General features: G+C 39.5%; 1 pseudogene; it reads right to left on the minus strand.

The window, feature by feature from the left end:
- Positions 1–4792: 4792 nt before the first annotated feature.
- Positions 4793–6461, minus strand: LOC149203611 (uncharacterized; annotated as a pseudogene).
- Between the last annotated feature and the right edge of the window lie 363 nt (positions 6462–6824).

The raw sequence follows: 6824 nt of genomic DNA on the forward strand, positions 1-6824 counted from the left end.
GGCAGTAGCGCTGCTGGACCTGTTTTACGAAATGCCATAGAGTATCGTCAACTCGTCGGAGCATTAATGTTCTTAGTGAACTCCCATCCAGATATATGCTTCGCAGTCAACACGTTTAGTCAACATATGGTTGAACCTCACCACATACATTGGATTGGTGTCAAGAATCTCTTGAGATATCTTCATGACACAATTACTTATGGGTTAAGATACATTGTCGGAGATGTGAGACTACTTGGATACACTGACGGTGATTGGGCAGGTAGTGTGGTGGATCATAAGAGCACTTCCGGGTGTTGTTTCTCCTTGGGATCTGCTTCGATACCCTGGATGACAAGGAAGCAGAAGTTGGGGGCTTTGAGCACTGCCAAGGTAGAGTATATTGTTGCTAGCATGGCCTCCTGTGAGACAATTTGGTTACGAAATCTCTTCAGTGAGCTGTTTGGATTTACATTCGATACCACTGTGATCCTATGTGACAACCAGAGTGGGATTCATTTGTCAGAGAATCCTATATTTCATGATCGCTCGAAGCATTTCGATATCAGGTACCACTATATTCGAGATATTATGCAGAGAGGAGCAATAAGGCTCCAACATATCGATACAGATGAACAGGTTGGTGACATTCTGACAAAGCCCCTAGGGAAGGTCAAATTCCTGATTTTCCGAGAACGACTTGGTGTCATTCAAAGACCCTCTAATGAGGCTCCTATATGATGTATTGAGCTCTGGGAGCTTCGGGGGGGTGCAGGGTACTTCTTAGAGTGACATATGACGAACAGGGTAAAAGAATCAAAACTTTCCCTGTGACACCCCGTGGCGACTATGTAGCAGGATGATTAGTTTTCCTGTGAGGTCTGGATGATGTGTTCTTCATGACAATTATGTAGCAGGATGATTAGTTTTCATGTGAGATCTGGATGATGTGTTCTCCATGACGATTATGTAGCAGAATGATTAGTTCCCTTGTGAGGTCTAGATGATGTGTTCTCCATGACAATTATGTAGCAGGATGATTAGTTCTCCTGTGAGGTCTGGATGATGTGTTCTCCATGACGATTATGTAGCAGGATGATTAGTTCTCCTGTGAGGACAGGATTGATTAGTTCTCCTGTCAAGGCATCCTACCCATGCAGTCTCGGACTCATGGGAAGTACCTCTCATCTGATCAATGAGTAGGGAAATGAGGATAGGTACCATAGTAGTATCGATGGACGCATCGATGTATCTACCGTAATCCCTATGCTAGGATGACCTTCATTAATCTAGGATCAATGATACTGGTCTAGGACCAGTGGTAGGAGTTGTACCCACTATGACATTGACTTTGGGTCAGTTGAGGACTGGTCTAGGACCAGTGGTACACACTCTAAGACTGACTTTGAGCCAGTGGAGGATGGTATGATACATCCTCGATCATTAATTTGGTATCAATGATACTAGTTTGGGACCAGTGGTAGGAGTTGTACCCACTATGACACTAACTTCGAATCGGTTGAGGACTGGTCTGGGACCAATGGTACACACTCTGAGACTAACCTTGAGTCAGTGGAGGATGGTATGATACATCCTCAACCATTGTTCTAGGATCAATGATACTAGTCTGGGACCAGTGGTAGGAGTTGTACCCACGTGACACTGACTTCGGGTTGGTTGATGATTGGTCTGGGACTAGTGGTACACACTCTGAGACTGAATTTGAGTTAGTGGAGGATGGTACGATACATCCTCGATCATTTCTTCCTCTTCATAATTCGGACAACGCGGACCAGAGCAGAACAGAGCAGAGCAGAGCAGATCAGAACAGGGCAGAACAAAACAGAGCAGAGGTCAAGCTGTACAGGGCAGTGCATTTGATGGATGAATAGTAGCGACCGACAAACGAATTGCAGATGGAGATCTCCCTAGTTGAGAGGGAGTGTTAAAATTGGCAACTAGGGCCAAAGTCCAAGTGGGTCATCTTATTCATGGCTGATAATATTTAGTAAGTACGAATGTACCCATGTAGATCCAAGACTCAGAGGAAGTGGGCAGCCATCCAACAATCATTCATTATTCAAGGGTTATCCTTGCTTCATCTGCCTAGTTGCCCACCAGATTGAAATAGGTTTAAGGGAGGAAGGAAGTGAATATTCCAACGTCATGAGAGTGGTGATAAAAAATTATATTTGAAAATGATCCTAGATGAAATTATGTCACACTTGCATAGCTGAGAGCACAATTTTTCACAAAAACAATGGAAAATTCCTCATATTGTTAAAATTGGCAACTAGGTCCAAACTCCATGTGGGTCATCTTATTCATGGTTGAAAATATTTTTATTAGATTCCTCTCGTCGAGAGGTGTAGGATTGATCTAAAGATCATCCGATTCCGATAAGTATTTATGGAGATATGAATTTATTTGATTATGGAATAATTATCAAGCCGACCAGCAACTCATGTAGGCTTAGAAGCCCAACAGTCGCATCTATTCAATCATCAACATTTGTGTATAAATATAGGAGGACTTTTCCTCATTTTCACTCACTCATCTCACCACATCTCTCTCTCTCCTATGCAGAAAAGAGCCTCTTCTCCTACCACGCAGAAAGAGGCTCTTCTCTCACACGTGTGGCAGGAAGACGCAGAACTTAGGGCTGCAACTGCACATCCAAAGTTTGACCAGCATTGACCAGTTGTCTCCCTCTCAGAACTGTGCTTTAGGTGCTCCTGACTCTTTGTGGAAGACCACATTTTTTGGTGAAGGAATCAAGCCGATCTGACGGTCAGTTTGCGAGATATTGTCTGCCCTAGTTTGGCTGATCTAAGGTTTGTTGCTGCTGATGTAAATCAAATTTATGTACTATTTCTCTCTGCTGAATTATTGAAGATAAAGGAAGATTTGGAACATTGTTGAACCCCAAGGATCTCCACTAACAAGACTCACTAGTATGTAATACAAAAAATGACAATCCATGTGGGAATATTTTTTGAATTCTAGTTGAAAATTAGTCAAGAAGCTTAGGAATACTTATTGAAATGAATGGATAGTTGTGGTACATTTCTCAACTAGTAAAAGTAATTTTTGTTTTCTGGCGAGGGTGACAATTTGTGAGAATGCCTAAAATGGAGTAACCTTAGTTGATACATATTAAAGAGTCATTATGCTCAACAAAATGAGGAAGTCAACTACAAGAGAGTGAGAGAATGCTCAAAAGAATGTAATCATAGAAGGAAAAAAATCCTCAACAGCGCCATTGAAGTCCTAGATCGGTTTGATGATTATATAGATGTCACATGGGAAGAATCCTTGACAGTTCCTGAGTTCCTGAGTTCATGGTTTTCTAGTGGTATCAACTAGAAAACCATGTAAATGTGAGAGATATGTTGTTCCTTGGAATACCCCATAAAAAAGTGAAATATGTTAAGTAATGAAGGAGATAGTAACAAACTACTCCACATAAGATATTAGAACTATATCCTTTATATGATTTACTATTTGAGGAGGATACCTCAATTTTTTTTAAACATGGATGGAAGTGATGGAACCACAAACAAGACATTTTACATTCTATTATAGAAATTAAGATGTAGATTTGCAACTGCTTATGAAATTTTAATCAAAATAATAAGACATAAACCTACTCTACTACTTTGCAAAAGTTAATTCACAATTTAAAACACCAATCACAAACATGCAATGAGAAATAACACTCATGCACTTCGTTGAGAAATTAGGGCCCTATTATTTTGGAATTTCTCCAGAAATGATTACATAATTCCCAAGGTTGATCATCTGACTACATACAATAATTTTACACTCAAATAAATGTTGCACCAACATCTAATCCTCTCTGAGGGTGATGAAGATATTAAAATTCATTGCTTCATATGTGAGAAAAATTGGGTTGTGATGGATATACCACAAATAAAGCAAAGCAAATTGGAAAGTGTCTTAGAGAATTAAAGAAGAGAATGTTAACATGATTTATGAATTTTAAAGAGAATTAAACAAAAGAAAAATGGAAGTAAAAGACCATTTTTTTATCATTCATTAAAACTCAATATATCAAACATCTAATAGCACAAAAATTAAAAATTAAAAGGCACTAATTAGATGCCTTGTGAACCTGTCTTGGAATAAAACGAGAGATTTATATATCTTCTTAGCCATATCCCATATATAATCAACAAGGACTTGCTCATAGAATGGTTCATACATGCATTCTATAAAATATAAGGGTACTCTTTATATACATGAAATAAAAACTTTGCAAGATGCCCTAAAGAATGAATAGCATACGAAATTATATGAATATTTGTTTATCCCATCATCATTTGATGGGTATAATTTAACGTCAATACTGGTCTGGTCTATAATTTAAGATGGGGAAATTCCACTTAAACTCCTAAATCCTCTGGAAACTAAGTGATTCATATAAACTGCGTATTTGGAAAACTCCAAACAAGTTTGAGAGGGTAAATTTGTTCATGCTTCTGGTTCTTCAAGGCAGCTTATAAATAACAGCGATTCACAACACTATAATTTAATAATTTCCTCTGAAAAAAATAACAGAGATTCTCGGTAACAAGCTCCCACAATATCCCTTGTGTAAACAATACATCTATGATATCACAATTCTAAATGAAGCGACTCCTATAATTGTATCCACCATGTCAAATATGTAGTTTCCAAACTGAAAACCATAATGTGGTTCAAAACAAGATTACGCAATAATCTCAAATAGGCTAGTACCCTACCAATTAGATTAGTTATATTAAGACTGATTCATAACTAAAACTATGGAATGAAAGTCTAGTAATAAACCTATGATTCAAAATTCAGCAGCTTATAAATTAGTCAAAATAAATCCATATCGTAACAGCTCCCTCTCAGCTGTAGCAGGATCTTGAGCTTATAAATCGGTCTTAATAAATCCATATCGTAACAGCTCCCTCTCAGCTATAGCAGGATCAACACCATATCCAATTAAAGGAGCCTGAGGAAAAGGGGCCCATAAACCAGGTCGACGTAAATCCCTTTGCAGGAGAGGGTCCGCATAGTAGGTTTCAGTTGGCACATCACCTATCGGCTTTCCATAACCCGCCTCCAACCTTTGACGATTTAGAGATCCAATGCTTGGATCAACCCGGCTCTGATAATCTAACTCAGATTGTAGCCTTTGATGATTTAAATATCCAATGCTTGGATCAACCCGGCTCTGATAATCGAACTCAGGTTTCAAACTTTGACGATTTAAAGATCCAATTCTCGGATTAACCTGGCTCTGATAATCTAACTCAGGTTGCTTTGGTAATAGACTACCATATGGATCTTGAGCTTGAAGTGGAGCCTGAGGAATATAATCCCTTCTACCTCCATATCGTAACAGCTCCCTCTCAGTTATAGGAGCCTGAGGAGCATATACAGTTAAAGGAGCCTGAGGAGCATAATCAGTACGCGCTGCACGTCTCGCTTTCTCCTGATAGCGTAGCATATCTTCTCTCACCAATTCCTCTTGGCGCAATTCTTTTCGACGCAGTTCCTCTCGTAGGAGTTCCTCCCTACGCCGTTCCTCCCTCGTCATCTCCCTGAATTGAAACTCCCTAGAAAGCTGAAGGTCAACTTGAACTCTAGGTTCAAGAGGGGGAGCCTCCACAGGAATACGGGGAATTTCAGGGCGAGAATTAAAGAGCTCCGTAAGTTTTTTCACCTGTAAAACAAATAATTATCCTAATTAAAGAAGCCATCAAATAAATATATGTCGAGCAGTTTCATTACAAATAATTAATAGATAGATGATACCTGTTGAGGATTGAGTTCAAACCGAAACTTGTTCTTCCCATCATAGTTATCTTTGATTGCTTTCTTGAATATGTCTTCAGAAAGCGGCGAGCAATCCCTTTGAATACGGAACCGCACCTGCACAAACATATACTTCATTTAGAAAAGCTCCTCTCAACAGAAAACTGATTACCTGCAAAGACACAGTGAAAAGTTACCTGTACGGGAAATGGCCTTTTAGAACTCCGGAAAGCATCTGGTTCTAGATTCATTCCTCCAGCAGACGCTGGCTTGTAGATACCATACATGAGTCTAAGGTCAAAATCATACAAGAAGACCTTCATTCCGGGCTTCACCTTTTCTACAAGCTCCTTTTTGGCTGGTGGAAAGCCAAACACTCTGTATCGGAAACACTCCTGCCTAGTTTCAGAATTACACATAAAAATCAAGCCGGCAAACCTATCTTTGCCGCTGCTATCTTCATTGTTTGCTTCCTGGCCTTCTTTTTTGTTCTTATTTTGATCAACCTTTGACACAGGAGCTTCTGCCGAACCCTTGGGTTCGTTCTCCTTTACAGGCGTCTCTTTCTTAACAGTCTTATCAGCAACATTAGTTGGTGCTGCCTCCTTTTCAGCTCCCCCAGCTACTCGCTAACCGTCGCCTGATCTCTTCTTGTTCTTTCCTTTGGCCATCTTCTTTACGAGCTTTGCACAGAGATAAACCACAGAAGTTCGAAGCACAGAGACAAACCACAGGAAAACTGGGCACTTTCGAAGATATTCAATTTATCTTTGATCTTCGTTCTGCTCCTTGACTTCTTTTACCTTAGATTCCCTTGCCTCAGATGAACATACACAGAAAGTCCGAATTCCAGTTAAGGAGAGGTCGAATGTCTTTCTTATATATTTGACAAATGGCTGCCAATGAGGGCTGGGCCGACTTGGCCAACTTGCGGAGGGAAAAAACAATCTTCAAAATTTAAATTTTTTCTTTTGCCAACGTCACTAAGAACATGCTTTGTATTTTTATTTATTTTTGTCAAATATAAATAATAT

The sequence above is a fragment of the Pinus tabuliformis genome, chromosome 2_1 (assembly GCF_031772625.1).
Source record: "Pinus tabuliformis cultivar Carrire ecotype Pingquan chromosome 2_1, CPIR1, whole genome shotgun sequence".
NCBI classification, from domain to species: Eukaryota; Viridiplantae; Streptophyta; class Pinopsida; order Pinales; family Pinaceae; genus Pinus; species Pinus tabuliformis.